Source organism: Pristiophorus japonicus, chromosome 8, assembly GCF_044704955.1.
Source record: "Pristiophorus japonicus isolate sPriJap1 chromosome 8, sPriJap1.hap1, whole genome shotgun sequence".
Classification (NCBI taxonomy): domain Eukaryota; kingdom Metazoa; phylum Chordata; class Chondrichthyes; family Pristiophoridae; genus Pristiophorus; species Pristiophorus japonicus.
The window spans coordinates 176,447,250-176,465,996 of NC_091984.1; the positions used below are offsets into that span (position 1 = coordinate 176,447,250).

General features: G+C 46.1%; 1 long non-coding RNA gene across 1 annotated transcript in view; it reads right to left on the reverse strand.

Moving 5' to 3' along the window:
* Window positions 1–14,026: 14,026 nt before the first annotated feature.
* The window catches only part of LOC139268223 (uncharacterized), a 46,247-nt gene continuing 41,526 nt past the window's right edge, over window positions 14,027–18,747 (reverse strand). Inside the window, exons 2-3 of the long non-coding RNA XR_011593988.1 lie at window positions 18,267–18,454; window positions 14,027–14,373 (exon numbers count right to left, since the gene is read on the reverse strand). This is a non-coding gene — a long non-coding RNA (uncharacterized lncRNA). The remainder of the gene's footprint in view (window positions 14,374–18,266; window positions 18,455–18,747) is intronic.

The following is an 18,747-nucleotide window of genomic DNA, read 5'->3' on the forward strand; positions in this document are numbered from 1 at the left end:
ATCTCTCCTCATCGGGCAATCTCCTCATCCCAGGAAAAAGTCGAGTGAACCTTTGTTACACTCCTTCTTTCCATAGGTACGGAGACCAGGACTGTACACAGTACTCCAGGTGTGGCCTCACCAATGCCCTGTATAATTGCAGTAAGACTCATTTACTCTTATACTCTAATCCCTTTGCAACAAAAGCTAACATACCATTTGCATTCCTAATTGCTTGCTGTACCTGCATGTTAACTTTCTGTGATTCATGTACAAGGTCTCTCTGAATGCAAACATTTCCCAGTCTCTCACCATTCAACAAATATTCTGCTTTTTTGTTTCCACCACATGTCTGCCCATTTCACCTGTCTGTGTCAATGTCCTCCTGAAGTCTATTGCTATCTTTCTCATTGTTTATTACATTTCCAAGTTTCGTGTCATCTGCAAACTTTGAAATTGTGCCCTGTATACCCAAGTCCAGGTCATTAATATATATCAAAAAGAGCCGTGCTCCTAATACTGACCCTTGGGGAACACCTGCAGTTTAAAAAGCAACCGTTCACCATTACTCTCTATTTTCTGTCCCTTAGCCAATTTTGTATCAATACTCCCACTTTAATCCCATGGGCTTTAATTTTGCTAACAGTGTAATTAATATCTTAATGCCTCTTGTATGGGTATGTGCGTGTATGATTCTCCTCTATGTGTGCCTAGGATCATACAGCATAGAAGGGCGGCCATTCAGGCCATCATGCCTGTGCCAGCTCTTTGAACGAGCTGTCAAATTAGTCCCACTCCTCAGCTCTTTTCCCTATACCCCTGCAATTTTAGACTTTTCAAGTATTTAACCAATTCCATTTTGAAAATTCAGGCAGTGCATTCAGGTCACAACAACTTGCTGCATAAACAAGATCACCCCCCCCCGCCCTGCACCCTGCACCCACCCCCACGCCCCACCCTGGTTCTTTCAGCAATCATCTGTGTCCTCTGGTTGCTGACCTTCCTGCTACTGGGAATAGTTTCTCCTTATTTACTTTAGCGAAACCCTTCATAATGTTTACAGAGTGACTATTTGCACCAGGTTTTTCTGTGGTCCTTCTGCGCATGCGCGCATTGGACGTGGCCCTCGATTTGGTCGCGCATGCGCAGTGCAACGTACGAGGAAGCCGGAAGTGTGGTCAAACCACAAGCCTCGTGGAGCTGCCGCTGGACCTGCCTTTCATTTGTTGATTATTTGGAACATTTTCGCGGCCTTCTGTGGGAGAGAACACATCGGAGGTAGTGGGAGTGAGAGAGAGAGACTGACTGGGGGGAGAGTGAGTGAGAGAGACTTTGGGGGGAGAAGAGAGAGGGAGAGACTTTGAGGGGGGGAGAGAGAGAGACTTTTTGGGAGGGTGGGGTAGAGAGAGAGACGGGGGGAGGAATAGGGGAAGCGGGAGAAGGCATAGGAGGGGAGAAAGGGAACTCAGGAAGATGGATCACGTTCTTCCAACCCCATTGGGGTCCGGAAATTAGGCTGAGGGTATCAGGAACTTGGGCTGGCTTGGGGGGGTAAAGAACTTGGGCTGGGGGAGGCTTGGGCATGGGGGGGGGCAGGAACTTGGGCTGCGGGGTTGGGGGGGGTAAGGAACTAGGACTAGGGGAGACATGAACTTGGGCTGGGGCGGAGGAAGGAATGTGGGCTGTGGGGGAAGCTCTATCCTGTCTGGGGTCTGAAGTCAGAATGGCTTGAATTACATTTTGCAATGTCACCCAACTTGGGCTGGGCGGTTCCAATTACACATTCCTGAGAAACTTCTGGATGTGGCTTATCCTCCAAAAGGACCAATCGGGTCATGTGATCATGGAGAGCCTATCAGCATTTTCTAGTGCAAATAGCTACATCCTAATGTTTAATCTGTATTAAATCTCCCCTGAACCACCTCTGCTCCAGTTCCAGCTTTTCTTGTCTCTCAACCTCCCGTGCAGTTGTCCATATACCTTGTGTATACACATTGGAGGTGAGCCATGTACATGGACATGTTTTGTGCGTGTGCACCTTAATTATGGGCCTCGTGTATTCTTGCACCTGCATCTGCATGTGTTAGGTCGTTTTATATCTCTCTCTTATGCATGTGCTTGCCAGTGTGCACCTCCTGTGTGTTTCGACACTTGACTCGAGCATCTCTCGTGTACGCACTTGTAGGTGTTGGGGTGTTACACATGCCCCTTATGCATGTGGAAAGATACTCGCCTGTTGGTGTTTGTGTGTCTAGTGTGTTCATCTATAACTTGATGCATACTTGGGTATCTTTCATGAGCATAAATGGACTTTGTGTGTGAAGGTGTGGGTCAAGTCATCCTCGTTCGAGGGACCGCCTTATGATGATGATGCTTAACATTTGTGTGAATTCACCTCAGACTACACTCTGTTTTCGTCCATCTTTTTTTTTAGATCACACCTGGAGTACTGCATGTAGTTCTGGGCCCCACATTATAGGAGTGATTTAAAGCCAAGGACAAGATAGTTTGAAAATCTACTCCAACAATAGTAGCACTGAGAGGTTATAGTGTGAAAATAAAGCTTAAATCGGAGTCTTTTTGCATCGGAACAGAGATGGTTAAGGAGGATCTCAATGAAGATTTCAAAACCATAAAAGGTATTGTGAGGATAGACGAAGTGGAAAATTTCTGGGGGTGGGGGGGAGAAGAGGGGGAGGTATAAATGTCACACTTTTCACAGTCACACTTTGGCTCAAAATAAACAGCAGCATTTTGTAGCTGACGAACTAGAGACCATCTGAACCAAAAGTTCAGACAAGTGGCTACAAAACAGCCAATCCTGATGGACTAGTCAAGAGAATGCACCAATAAAAGAAAGGAGAGGGTAAACCAATTGAATCACTCAAAATAGTTTTTGGGCAAAAGAATGTCATTTTTAGCTGAGTAACTTGCGATTTTTAATGCTCAAATGCATTCACACCTGTCGCTACAGTGTGCTTCGACACTGGGTTCCCTGTCCCACTGCTCCAAGATTTTCAACCTCCCTAAAAGTGCTGAGACACCATAGTCTATGGTCCCAGATCCCAAACGCTAATAACTCAGTGCCCCTGAATACTATTTGGCATAACACTCCTGGTCTTGAACCTTTAACGCAGCGTGAGCAACGCCAGCAGGATTAAGCTAGCCACGTATATTAAAAGTATGGGCAAGGCTACCCCTGACTTCACATCAGAAAATAAATTTAAAACAACCACACACATTGCCACAAATCCCAATGTTCAAAACTGTTTTGTCTGCACATGTTCCCTGTCTGATAATCAGCTCATTCTGATGATTAGTCACACAACCATAGAAGATCATAGCAATGAAGGAGGCCATTCAGTCTGTGCCAGCTCTTTGCCAAACTGCCCTGCTCTCTCCCTGTAGCCCTGTGGCTATCCACTACTTAAAATATTTATCTTCTCTTCCCTTGGAGAAGCAGTGGTCTCTGTCTCAAGCACAATCTGTCAGTGACCAATCAATTCCAGTTCTTTGCATGAAGTAGTTCCCCCTCTCCTCACTCTGTGATTTTAAATGGATAACCCCTTGTCACTGACTCGCCAACCAAAGGAAAGTTGTTCCCTTTTAAATCATACAATAACCGTTGCAAATTTAAAGGCTGCTTATAGCAACCACAAGTTCTGCCCCACCAACATTTGGCTAACACACTGGTGTCAATATTCACTTTGAAATTTAAAACCTTTTAAATCTCCTCTCAGCTCTCTGCTCTAGGTGTTGGTCCCAGTTTCTCATGTCTCATCTCATAAGGTGTCAGCTGTGGCTCAGTTGGTAGCATTCTTGCCTTTGAGTTGGAAGGTTATGGGTTCAAGTCCCACTCCAGAGCCTTGAGTGCATAATCCAGGCTAACATTTCAGTGCTGCACTGTCAGAGATGTTGTCTTTCAGATGAGATGTTGAACTAAAGCCATGTCTGCCCTCACAGGTGGATATAAAAGATCTTGTGGCACTATTTCAAAGACAGGCAGAGGAGTTCTCTCTAGTTTTCTGGGCAATATTTATCCCTCAACCAACCTCGTTAAAATACATTATCTCATTGTTGGTTGTGGGATCTTGCTGTTTGCATATTGGGTGCCGTGTTTCCTACATTCCAACAGTGCCTATACTTCAAAAGTATTTCATTGGCTGTAATGTGATTTGGGATGTCCTGAGGTCATGAAACGTGCTAAATAAATACAAGTTCTTTATTTCTATAACATTATGATGAACCTACTCTACTTGCTCCATGGCATTCATATCCTTAGTATAATGCGGTGCCCATAATTGCTCCCAATACCGCAGATGTACAAATTTATCTTTGCTCTTGTTCTCAAAGCCCCAATTTTAAAATGCAAAATGCTATTGAGCATTTTAGAGGCTTCATCACCCTGCACACTCACTTTCAGGAAATAATTCTGTTGGTGTTGATTAATGAGGGATGAAAGAGCAGTCACTAAGTCAGATCACTATTTAATCTTCACTTTTAAAAATAATTTTCATGATTCATTTTCATCGTTTTAGGCGGTCCCTCAAACGAGTTCACAGATGTTTCAATGAAGGACCCGATGTTCCAGTCTTGAACTCCAGTTAAGGGGGTGGAAGATGCCTGTGCATGGATTTTTTAAATGTGCGATGACTGTTTCACATCAGCCACCACACGGGCTTGACAGAGCTCGGCCTTTATCCAGTGGCAAGGGTTAACCAGGACGACTGGAGACCAGCTCTGCTGCAAGGACCCAGTGTGCACACATATCGCAGTGTGGGCTGGCCCATGCTGCCCCTGGACCCTCGCCTCTTCTGGGCCCCGTACCCTCATTTGCCGCACCTCCACCACGATCTCTCGCCGCTCCTCTGCCACAAACGTTCGCAGCACCTCCACCACGATCTCTCGCCACTCCTCCGCCACAAACGTTCGCAGCACCTCTGATGCGATCTCTCGTCGCTCCTCCGCACCCATTTTAATGTGGTTCTTACACCCTGCTGCAGTACATATAGGTACCAGGTGGTGGCAATGGAACTGTCACTAGTCTCAGCATGACTACATGGTGGGACCTGATCACCAAGTAAAAACAGACAGAAAAAGCCTCTTGGGCTAAAAAGACCAGCGACTGCAGTGTCAGATCCGGCCAGCCAGTACCACATTTATACAAGTGACCCTAATTGCAATTTCTCCTGTCCGGGGGCGAGTTGTGGCCATATGTGCTTACAAGCAACTTTAAGTGTAAATCTTTTGAGACAGCCGGGCGAGTGACCAGACTCAACTATTAAATTGTTAAAAAATATATAGGCCCGGAATTTGCGGTCCTGATAAGGGTGAACTGGAAGCGTTCGCCGTCATTCCGCCTTTGAAACTGACCGTAACCTCAGGATTTAGCCCAGGCGCAGCCTAACGCACAAATCCTGAGGTTGCGTCCGTCATTCACTGCTCCACTGTGTGTCTGCACTCCGTGACATCTCTCAAATTACGCTGTTAAATGCTCCACTAAAACTTAGACCCAAAGGGATTAGGTGTAATTGTGGTTTTAACAGCGCATTGACTGCTCAACACAAGTTGTGGCCCTGAAAAACTAATTTTAAATTTGTGCAGTGTCATATTTATCCATTTTAATTAAAACAATTCTAAGAAACTTTAAAAAAATGTTGTTCCTCTTTATTTCAGGTTTTCCTTTTCCCCATGTGAGATCCCAATCTTTGTTGTGCTCTCTCTAACATTTTTTAAAAGGTAGATTTTTAGGAGGTTACTCATTTCCTGGTTCGCTGTCTGTGGGAATTCTGCATTGTGATTGGCTGCTTAGATAGCTTGCTGACGTCACGGCAGCTGGGAATCCCCATGAATGTTCTGCGGAAACCCCGACATTCTCCAACACAGGTGACGAGATCTTTGTGCGAAGCTTACTCTGGGGCCAGCCGCAAACGCCTTTGTTTCACCGCTGACTGAACATTCCTTGGATTTACATTTATACACAGCTCGGTGAAACTGTAGCAAGCGGAGTGAAACTCTCCTTCGGATGTTTCATGCAGAGGTCCTGAGTCTAATAGTGAGCGGGGGCGGGAGGTGCTGAGTCTAATAGTGAGCGGGGGTGGGGGGGCGGTGGTCCTGAGTCTAATAGTGAGCAGGAGCTGGGGGTCCTGAGTCTAATAGTGAGTGGGAGCTGGGGGTCCTGAGTCTAATAGCGAGCGGGAGCTGGGGATCCTGAGTCTAATAGGGAGCGGGGGGCCCTCGGCTCTTCTGGGCCCCGTACCCTCATTTGCCGTATCTCCGCCACAATCTCTCGCTGCTCCTCCACCACAAAAACAATCACTGCACCTCTGCCATGAGCTCTCACTGCACCTCCACCACAATCTCTCGCCGCTCATCCGCCCCGACCTTCCCACTCCTCTGTACCTGGGCCCTGCCGATGTTCCTGCCCACGCTCCAAAACGGCGACCAGGGTTTTGATGACATCACCCAGTCGCCCATCTCAAAATCGTTGCACATCTGGAGCAGCTGGCGCTGGAGGTTGAAGTGGTACGCCGCTCCAGCTCTTTTGTAGCCCGACCTACGGAGCTGTTCTCTCCCATTTAGCACGGTGGTAGTGTCACACAACACGATGGAGGGTGTCCTCAGTGTGAAGATGGGACTTGGTCTCCATGAGGACTGTGCGGTGGTCACTGCTACCAAAGCTGTCATGGACTGATGCATCTGCGACAGGTAGATTGGTGAGGACGAGGTGTCACGAGGCCTGAATCAGCAGATAGCCAGACACAGAGCTGTGCCGTCTACTGTTTGGAAACTTGCTGTTGATATGTAGTACAGGACACGGACAGAACCAGTCAGCCATGGGTCTGATGTACGGACATGAGACTTCCATTCTCTTCATTTCCATCTGTCACGTAATCAGCTGCCTCTTGAGGCTTTCAGAATGTTGCGCTCTATCATAACACCGCCTCCCCCTTTAATTGTCTCCATCCCATTCATGCACAATTTGCTTGCCCCACCACTAGTGTGCTTCTTACACAAGAACATAGGAACAGGAGTAGGCCATTCAACCCCTCGAGCCTGTTCTGCCATTCAATGAGATCTTGTCACGGTCTGCACTTGAATCTGTTGATAGTGATGTAATCCAGCCGATCCAGGACATTTGAGTGCTATTAGCACACTGGCGTTCACACAGGATTAGAACCAGTTCTTAAACCTTTAGGCATGACTTGCACCATTAGAGACCCCCTCCCCCTCAATAATGGATACAGTCACACCTGGAGTACGGGGCAGTAGACACTGGAAGCAGTGCAGAAAAGGACAACTAGTTTAAGGCTATGAGGTTGAATGGCCTGAGATTCTCAGGGGAGAGATATTCAAAGTGCAGAAGGGAATTAATAAACTGAATCCTGATAAGTTGGAAATTCCCAGAGACTCCAGGAGCACGGGATACAGACCCAAACTTAGCGGGCGGTGGGTGCACCGGTCTACACGTTCGATGAGGGCCGACCCAGGCGAGTAGGAATACGGCTACAGCCACTAGTCTGGTCATCACGCCCGAAGACTGCAAAGGAAAGGTACCTCCTCATGCCAATCTCGCTTTGTCTCCAGACCTCTGATCCTCAGCTGCAGCCTGACCCCTTCGATCCTCTGATCTGAGGAGGATCCAGGGTGCAGGTCTTTCTGGGGCCCTGCACAGATCGCCGCCTCTATTTCCTGTGCTTTGAGCCAGGGCGAAGTGTTTCCCAGGCGCTAATCACAGGAAGGCAGGTGCCTTGATGTCACTTGTCTAATGCAGAGTTCCCCCCCTAGAGAGAGTGCCCTATCGCCTGCATGTCTCCCAACCTGAGCCCACTCTGGGATATATCTCTGCACTGCTCTTCGACCCTGGTGTCCATCATAACCCCAGGATTCACAGAGCGAAACGCGAGTCGGCAGGGAAAGGGTTCGTCAACGATTCCAACATATTTTATTTTCCCATTCACTGGGCTCAGGACCCCAGCTCCCGCTCACCATTAGACTCAGGACCCCCAGCTCCCACTCACTATTGGACTCTGGATCCCCAGCTCCCGCTCACCATTAGACTCAGGACCCCCAGCTTCCGTTCACTGCGATATATGTGCGCACTGGATCCGTGCAGCAGAGCAGGTCTCCAGTCATCCTGGTTAACCTATGCCACTGGATAAAGGACGAGCTCCGTCAAGCCCGTGTGGTGGCTGGTGTGCAATGGTCACCACACATTAAAAAAATCCTCGCACAGGCATCTTCCACCCCCTCAATTGGAGTTCAGGACTGGAACATCGGGTCCTTCATCAAAACACCTGTGAACTCGTGGAAGCAAGTCATCCTTGTTCGAGGGACCGCCTATGATGATGATGCTAAATGGGATAAATTCAAAATTGAGCATCCATGGGGCGCTGTGGGCCATCAGCAGCAGCAGAATTGTATTCCACCACAATCTGTAATCTCATAAGTACATAAGAAATAGGAGCAGGAATAGGCCATAGGGCCCCTCGAGCCTGCTTCGCCATTCAATAAGATCATGGCTGATCATCGATCTCAACTCCACTTTCCCGCCCGATCTCCATATCCCTTCATTCCCCTAGACTCCAAAAATCTAACTATCTCAGCCTTGAAGATATACAGACACTCAGCATCCACAGCCCTCTGGGGCAGAGAATTCCAAAGATTCATAACCCTCTGAGTGAAGAAATTCTTCCTAATCTCAGTCTTAAATGGCCTTCCTCTTATCCTGAGACTGTGCCCCCTAGTTCTAGACACTCCAGCCTGGGGAAACAACCTCTCAGCATCTACCCTGTCAATTCCCCTCAGAATCTTGTATGTTTCAATGAAATCACCTCTCATTCTTCTAAACTCCAGAGAGTATCGGCCCATTCTACACAATCTCTCATCATAAGATAGCCCTCTCATAGAAACATAGAAAATAGGTGCAGGAGTAGGCCATGGCTGATCATGCAACTTCAGTACCCCATTCCTGCTTTCTCTCCATACCCCTTGATCCCTTGAGCCGTAAGGGCCAAATCTAACTCATTTTTGAATATATCTAACGAATTGGCCTCAATAACTTTCTGTGGTAGAGAATTCCACAGGTTCACAATTCTCTGAGTGAAGAAGTTTCTCCTCATCTTGGTACTAAATGGCTTACCCCTTATCCTTAGACTATGACCCCTGGTTCTGGACTTCCCCAACATCGGGAACATTCTTCCTGCATCTATCTACCTGTCCAATCCCGTCAGAATTTTATATGTTTCTATGAGATCCCCTCTCATTCTTCTAAATTCCAGTGAATATAATCCTAATCGATCCAGTCTTTCTTCATATGTCAGTCCTGCCATCCCGGGAATCAGTCTGGTGAACCTTCGCTGCACTCCCTCAATAGTAAGAATGTCCCTTCTCAGATTAGGAGACCAAAACTGTACACAATATTCAAGATGTGGCCTCACCAAGGCCCTGTACAACTACAGTAAGACCTGCTCCTATACTCATATCCTCTCGCTATGAAGGCCAACATGCCATTTGCCTTCTTCACTGCCTGCTGTACCTGCATACCAACTGTCATGCTGAAGACTTGTGCTCCAGAACTAGCTGTGACTCTAGCCAAGCTGCTCCTATAACATTGGCATCTACCCAACAATGTGGAAAACTGCCCAGGTGTGTCCTGTCCACAAAATGCAGGACAAATCCAATACGGCCAATTACTACCCCATTAGCCAACTCTCAATCATCAGAAAAGTGATGGAAGGTGTTGTCGACAGTGCTATCAAGCAGCCCTTACTCACTAATAACCTGCTCTCCAATGCTCAGTTTGGGTTCTGCCAGGACCACTCGATCCAGACCTCATTACAGCCTTAGTTCAAACATGGACAAAAGAGCTGAATTCCAGAGGTGAGGTGAGTGTGACTGCCCTTGACATCAAGAAAGCATTTGATTGAGTGTGGCATCAAGGAGCCCTAGTAAAATTGAAGTCAATGGGACTCGGGTGGAAAACTCTCCACTGGCTGGAGTCATACCTAACACAAAGGAAGATGGTTGTGGTTGTTGGAGGTTAATCATCTCAGCCCCAGGGCATTGCTGCAGGAGTTCCTCAGGGCAGTGTCCTTGGCCCAACCATCTTCAGCTGCTTCATTAATGACCTTCCCTCCATCATAAAGTCAGAATTGGGGATGTTCGCTGATGATTGCACAGTGTTCAGTTCCATTTGCAACTCCTCAGATAATGAAGCAATCTATGCCTGCATGCAGCAAGACCTGGACAACATTCAGGCTTGGGCTGATAAGTGGCAAGTAAAATTTGCACCAGATGAGTGCCAGGCAATGACTATCTCCAACAAGCGAGAATCTAACCACCTCCCCTTGATATTCAATGGCATTAACATTGCCGAATCCCCCACCATCAACATCCTGCTGGTACCATTGACCAGAATCTTAACTGGACCAGCCACATAAATATTGCGGCAACAAGAACAGGGCAGAGACTGGGTATTCTCCTGACTCCCCAAGCCTTCCCACCATCTACAAGGCACAAGTCAGGAGTGTGATGCAGCTCCAACAACACTCAAGAAGCTCGACACCATCCAGGACAAAGCATCCCACTTGATTGGCACCTCATCCACCATCTTCAACATTCACTCCTTCCACACCACTGGCACACCGTGGCTCCAGTGTGTACCAGCTACAAGATGCACCGGAGCAACTCACCAAGACCTCTTTAGCAGCTCCTCCAAAACCCAAGACCTCTACCACCTAGAAGGACAAGGGCAGCAGGTGCATGGGAACACCACCACCTACATTCCCCATCAAGTTACACACCATCCTGACTCGGAAATATATCGGCGTTCCTTCCTCGTCGCTGGGTCAAAATCCTGGAACTCCCTCCCTAACAGCACTGTAGGAGGGTATAGTAACATAGTGGTTATGTTACTGAACTAATAATCCAGAGATACAAGTTCAAATCCCACCACGGCAGCTGGAGAAATTAAAATTCAGTTAATCAAATGAATCTGGAATTAAAAAGCTAGCATCAGTAATGGTGACCATGAAACTACTGGATTGTCAGAAAAACCCATCTGGTTCACTAATGTCCTTTAGACAAGGAAATCTGCTGTCCTTACCTGGCCTACATGTGACTCCAGACCCACAGCAATGTGGTTGACTCGTAACTGCCCTCTGAAATGGTCTAGCAAGCCGCTACAACAAAGTCAGCACTGTGGGAGTACCTTCACCACATGGATTACAACGGTTCAAGGCAGCTTCACCACCATTTTCTCGAGGGCAATTAGGGATGGGCAATAAATGCTGGCCTTGCCAGCAACGCTCACATCCCGTGAACGAACAAATTAAAAAATGCAGCACCATGCAAAGCATGACAAACTGTGATTGGAAGCCTTTGAAGACCCATCCATCATGATGGTTCGTCAGGCCTTTACGTGCGTCGGTGCCATTGGGCGTGCTGTCCCATTGAAACACGGACCATTTGCACCAATCACCTGCAAAAGAGAGGCCTGGCCAACTGGAGTCCACGGATGTGGGTGTACAAGCACCTCTAGCGCCACCCAACCCAACAGTATTTATTGATAGTCTATCCCCAGAAATGGAGACAGAGAAGTCGATGAAGGAAAGGGAAGAGTTGGAGATGGACCATGTGAAGGTGAGGGAAGGGTGGAAATTGGAATTACATTTTCTGCACTCTGTTTTAGTTATTTTAAAATGGGGAGTGATTTATCGAGATATTCAGATAGACAGATTTATGAATGATAAGGGAGTCGAGGGTTATGGGGAGCGGGCAGGGAAGTGGGGCTGAGTCCATGATCAGATCAGCCATGATCTTATTGAATGGCGGAGCAGGCTCGAGGGGCCAAATGGCCGACTCCTGTTTCTTATGTTCTTTCTCATCCTCCCAGCACCAACCCGCTGATGGTAGGAAAGATGCTGCAGTCACACAAATATTAAAGCTCACGGGAAGCTCAGTGCCAACCAAAAGAAAACAAACAAGAAAAAGTAGTTCTGAAAAAAAGGACCAATAAGTTCTCAAAATAGTAAAGAATAATCTTTTTCTAGCTCTTTAACTGTATTTGAACCTGCTCTTCACTTTTGGGGAAGCCCAGTTATAATGGGCATTACTCTCAGTTGCCATTAACACAGACCAGCGGGCGTAACAAGACGTGGGGTGGCGTCACTCCATCTCATTGAATTATTAAATATTAAGCGAGAGATTCTTCATCCGCCAGAATAGCGTGTCACGGATGTACGGGAGTGGGCAACCCGGCATCGTAGGCTCGGCCTATCTCTTCCCGTCCTAACGCCTCGAAGGTGCTGCAGAAAACACCGCTTTGTACTCGGTCCTTCTGACGGTACATCCCAAGATCCCATCAGCTTTCCTTCCACTGCCACACTCTGCTGGTTTTAGTGAGTCTTCCCGCCACCCCCCAGGTCCTTCTCCTGTGTTGCGTCCTACAGCCTGAGGCCATTTAGTTTATATTCTCCGAAACGAATAGTGGCACTCTGTCCCAACTTCCGGATTTCGTCCGGTTGATGACTGCACTTGCAGCGGAGATCATCATAATTATGAAATCAGTGCGCTCCCAACAAACATGGCTTAACTCCCTGAGTGGGGGGCATGATTCATGCCAGTTACTACAATTCTTCATTAGATGGAGCATTGTAGTCAGCAAGCATAGGAACAGGAGTAGACCATTCAGTCCGAACATAGCTGATCTGTGTCTTAAACTCCATTTACCTGCCTTGGTTTCATATCGCTCAATACCCTTCACAAAAATCTATTATTCTCATTTTTGATAGTTTTAATTGACCCCCTGCCCCGACAGCCTTTTTGGAGAGTTCCAGATTTCCTCTATCCTTTGTGTGAAGAGCTGCTTCCGGACATCATCCCTGAACCACCGAGCACTAATTTGAAGGTTTTGACACCTTGTTCTGGATCCCCCCACCAGAGGAAATAGTTTATCTCCATCTACCTTATAAAATCTTTTAGTCATCTTAAACATCACAATTAAATTCTAATTAATTATTCTATTTAATCCTTATCCTCATTACCATATGAAATGCTACTTGCCACCCACCAGTCCACTTTCCTGACCTATCCAGGTCTCTTAGCATTTGGTTTGGCTCATCCCAACTGTTTGCGACCCACCCCTCCCCACCTTCCCAACTTGGTGTCCCTGGGAGACGCTAACAGTTTTATTTCTGACTCCAAGCACTTTACACAATGTTAACCCCAGTACAGGTTCGACCTCCAAAATCCAGAGTTCCGGAATCCGGGCCGATCCGTGGCGGGGTCGTCCGGAAACCGGAAATGTTCTGATATCCGGACTCCCCCCGCCTTGGCCCCAACCCTGCTCCCTCCCCTTTACCTCAGCTGCCTGAACCAGACAAGAAAATCCTCCATGGCGGCAGGGCCCCACCCGAACACTTCCTCAGCGGCTTGGCCCCGCCCGACGACCTCATCAACGGGGCCAGTGACCCGAACAGCTCCTCGGCGAGCACCGTTCCCCCCCCCCCCCCCCCGATGTTCTGAAATCCGGAAATACCCAAACCTGGGCTTGGATGTTTCCAGATTCGTGACGTCAGAAAGACGTTCCGAAGTCCAGAAAAACACGAAAACCGGCTGGGCCTTGGTCCCGACGTTGCTGGATTCGGGAGGTCGAACCTTTACTGACCCCCTGAGGCGCCCACTCGTTATCCAGGCATGAGAGAACCCATTTAAATAAATTGGAACAGAACAGAGGTGAAGATTTTGAATTATTCTATTAAAAATAACTTCAAATCCAAGTAATGGGACATGGAAAACAGTCACAATTACAAAATTAAATACTTTAAAAACAATAAAATTAATCACAAAATATAAATAAAATTAAATATAAATTAATTAGAACAAATTTAGATAAGTACGAGGGAGAAAGGAATAGAAGGATATGCTGATGGGGTGAGATACATAGGTTCATGTGGGGCATCAAACAAGTTGGGCCAAATGGCCTGTTTCTGCGCTGTACATTTAATGTAATTCTGTGTAATATAAATCTATACGACACATTCCCTACATTAAAGCAGTTTATTTTGGCAGTTAAAGAGTTGTCAGCTTTATATAAATGTTGTCACCGAAAAATAAAAAGAAGTTCACAGATGGCAGTCTGAAAATGGGAATCTGGAGCCGAAGCTGGGATCAGGTGGCTAGAAGTTGGTGTGGAGACAGAGACAGGCAATCACCACATTCTCATAGTCCAGGGTGGGCGAGCCACCTCTCACGTGCCTCAGCACCGGTAACTTGATGGCCAGGTTGACAGCAGAGTAGAAGGGATCGTAGATATTATTAATGAAGCAGGACGTCTGGCTGCAGTTTGCCCTCCTTAGGATCTGCGGAGTTCGACCAGTATCAAAGTCATTACTGTAAAGAAAAAATATCGATCAATGCCATTGGCAACATCGAATCGATCACATGTCTTAATATATCTCTTTCTGTGGCTTGGTGTCTGATCACGCTCCTGTGGATGTTTTACAACATTAAAGGCGCTACATAAATGCAAGTTGCTGCTGTTGAAACCTGCATAAAACTGAGCCACAAAGACAACGAATGAAGGGAGTGTCAGTTAGATCCTGAGCTGTATTTGAAGAGAACTATTGTTGCCCAACTACTGCCCCAAAGGTGTGCCCCCAATCAAGGCCACTGTAAAAATGACCATATGGGGGAAGTCCTGCCTTTGCATCGCTGCTTCTTCCAGATCACTTCCTGCACCGTTGCCCCGCTCCTGAGAAAAGAACATGTCCTATGAAACTACCTGAGAGCACCGAGATATCTACAAGACCTCAACAAACTTTATGTTAAACTTTCTTTTAGGGAGTTGAAGAAAGAAAGAAAAAACTTGCATTTATATAGCACCTTACATGACCTCAGGATGTCTCAAAACATATTACAGCCAGTGAAGTACTTTTGGGGTGTAGCCACTTGTAATGTAGGAAACGCAGCAGCCAATATGCACACAGTAAGACCCCACAAACAGCAATGTGATAATGACCAGATCATCTGTTTCAGGTGTTGGTTGAAGGATGAAATTTGGCTAGGACACAGAGAACTCCACTGCTCCACTTCAAATAGTGCCTTGGGATCTTTTATGTCCACCTGAGGGGGCAGATGGGGCCTCAGTTTTACGTCTTTAACTATAAGATGACACCGCCAACAGTGCAGCACTCCCTCAGTACTGCACTGGAGTATTAGCCTAGATTTTATGCTCAAGTCTCTGGAGTGGGACTTAAACCCATAACATTCTGACTCAGAGTGCTACCCACTGAGCATAATATAGGCATTCTTCTCTAATAAGAAAATGCATTTGAGTCTGAATGTTTTCCTATTTTTGTTGTTAAAGCAATTCTAAATCGTGTATGAACTGTAGATGTTGTTTAACTCTAGGTCCATGTTTGATATATAATAAATTATTTGTTTCTTTTAAAGCCATGGTTTTTGCTTGGGGTTTTGTGACAGGTTAAAGAGCCCATTAAATTAAATAAAAATGTAGTTTATGAGGAGATAAAAAGACAATTCCCCCAATTAAAGAATAAATATCACACTGCGCATTTTGTCCTACACTGCTTTGCCCCACCATTCAATCAGATCATGGCCAATCTGTACGTCAACTCCACTTACTATGGTCTTTGCACCATATCACTTACTGGTGGCTGGTGTGCAACGGCCACCACACGTTAAAAAAAATCCACGCACAGGCATCTTCCACCCTTCAGGATGTAGTTCAGGACCTGGAATATTAGGTCCTTCACTGAAACACCTGTGAACTCATCCTTTTTTGGCATGGAAGCAAGTCACCCTCGTTTTGAGATACTGCCTATGATGATGATCACGATATCCATACTAAATATAAATCTATCAGTCTCAGTCTTGTCAACTTTGATTGACCCCCAGCATCCAGACTGGGCAGGTGGAAGGGGTGTCAGTGGAACAACATTTTAGTGATCATAATTCAGTTAGATTTAGGGTAGTTATGGAAAAGGACAAAGATAGACCAGGAATAAAAGTTCTCAATTGGGGAAAAGCCAATTTTACTAAACTGAGATGTGATTTAGCCAAAGTGGACTGGAAACAGCTACTTGAAGATAAATCAGTGTCAGGGTGATGGGAGGCATTCAAGGGAGAGATAGTGAGGGTTCAGAGCAAGTATGTTCCCTTAAAGACAAAGAGTGGGACTAACAAATCTAGAGCCCCCTGGATGTCAAGGGGCATACAGGATAGGATAAAGCAAAAAGGAAGGCTTATGATGGATACCGAGGGCTCAATACAGCAGAAACCTTAGAGGAGTATAGAAAGTCCAGGGGTGAAATCAAAAAAGGAAATTAGGAAAGCAAAGAGACATCATGAAAAAATATTGGCAAGTAAAATCAAGGAAAACCCAAAGATGTTTTATAAATAAATTAAGAGCAAGAGGATAACTAAAGAAAGGGTAGGGTCTATTAGAGACCATAAAGACAATGTGTGTATTGAGGCGGAAGACATGAGTATGGTTCTTAATGAGTACTTTGCATCTGTTTTCACAAAAGAGAGGGGCGATGGAGACATTGCAATCAGGGAGGAGGAGTATGAAATATTAGATGAAAGAAACATAGTGAGAGGGGAAGTATTAAGGGGTTTAGAATCTTTGAAAGTGGATAAATCCCCAGGCCTGAATGAAATGTATCCTAGGTTGTTAAGAGAAGCGAGAGAGGAAATAGCAGAGGCTCCGACCAACATTTTCCAATCCTCTCTGGTTACAGGTGTGATACTGGAGGAGTGCTAATGTTGTACTTCTGTTTAACAAGGGAGAAAGGGATAGACCGAGTAATTACAGGCCAGTCAGTCTAACCTCAGTGGTGGGAAAATTATTGGAAAAAATTCTGAGGGACAGGATTAATTTTCATTTAGAAAGACATGGATGAAGCATGGATTTGTTAAGGGAAGTTCATGTCTGAATAACTTGATTGAATTTTTTGAGGTGGTAACAAGGAGGGTCGATGAGGGTAGTGCATTTGATGCACTGTATATGGATTTTAGCAAGGCTTTTGATAAGGTCCCACATGGCAGACTGGTCACGAAAGTAAAATCCCATGGGATCCATGGCAAACTGGTAAGTTAGATCCAACATTGGCTCAGAGGCAGGAAGCAAAGGGTAATGGTCAATGGGTGTTTTTGTGACTGGGTGTTTATGACTGGAAGGCTGTTTCCAGTGGGGTCCTGCAGGGCTCAGTACTGGGTCCCTTGCTTTTTGTGGTATAGATCAATGATTTAGACTTGAATGTAGGAGGTATGATTAAGGTTTTCAGATGATACAAAAATCGGCTGTGTGGTTGATAATGAAGAAGAAAGCCGTAGACTACAGGAATTATCAATGAACTGGTCAGGTGGGCAGAACAGTGGCAAATGGAAGTTAATCCAGAGAAGTTTGAGGTAATGCATTTGGGGAGAGCTAACGGGGCAAGGGAATACACATTAAATAGTAGGACACTAAGTATAGAGGAACATAGGGACCTTGGAGTGCATGTCCACAGATCCCTGAAGATAGCAGGCCAGGTAGATAAGGTGGTTAAGGCGGCTTATGGAATACTTGTCTTTATTTGCCGAGGTATAGAATACAAGAGCAGGGAGGTTATGCTTGAACTGTATAAGACACTAGTTAGGCCACAGCTAGAGTACCGCGTGCAGTTCTGATCACTACATTACAGGAAGGATATGATTGCACTGGAGAGGGTACAGAGGAGATTTACGAGGCTGTTGCCGGGACGGGAGAATTTTAGCTATGAGGAAAGATTAGAAAGGCTGGGGTTGTTTTCTTTGGAAAGGGAAGACCTCATTGAGGTGTATAAAATTATGAGGGGCCGAGAGGGTGGATAGGAAGGACTTGTTTCCCTTAGCAGAGGGGTCAATAACCAGGAGGCATAGATTTAAAGTAGTTAGTAGGAGTTTAGATGGGATTTGAGGTGAAGTTTTTTCCACCCAGAGGGTGGTGGGAATCTGGAACTCACTGCCTGAAAGGGTGGTAAAGGCAGAAACCCGCACCACAGTTAAAAAGTGCTTGGATGTGCACCTGAAGTGCCGTAACTTACAAGGCTACGGACCAAGAGCTGGAAAGTGGGAATAGGCTGGATAGCTTTTTGTCGGTCGGCACGGACACGATGGGCTGAAATGGTCTCCTTCCGTGCTGTAAATTTCTATAATTCTATGAACAAACATTGCCAAAAATATTCTTGGTAACCTACAGACAAGTGCACGATACAATTTAAGAGAATTGTGTCCCTTACCTGTATGTCCACTGAGCCACACTGTTCACCTCAGCATTTGAAAGACCAACAGGTTGCGTGCTCAGTTTCTGAATCCAGTTCTCAATGTCGTTTTGTTGAAAGCTGGAATAGGAATTAGCCGGTTTTCCCAACACTCCTGGATGGTGTTTGGTGGAAATTGTGAGCAGTGTAACGATACAGAAGGCAACCTGCAAAAAGAGAGAGAGATTCATCAACCAACCTCCTCACTGCATGCCACCAGCATCTTACCAAAGAGCTGCCTCGCTGCAATAAATTGTCAAAACAGCCATCATAAAATAAAAGGCATTGCTGACTTGTGTCTCACTGTTTGTTTCTGAGTTTAGTGGGTTTGCTGCCCATGGATATAATGGTCAGCCCTTTCATATCAATGACCTAGGGAGGTATCATAGGGAGACCTAGTGAGTGTCCACATGACTGGGCAGATACCTCCACCAGTTTTCTCACATTTGTTAATAGTAAT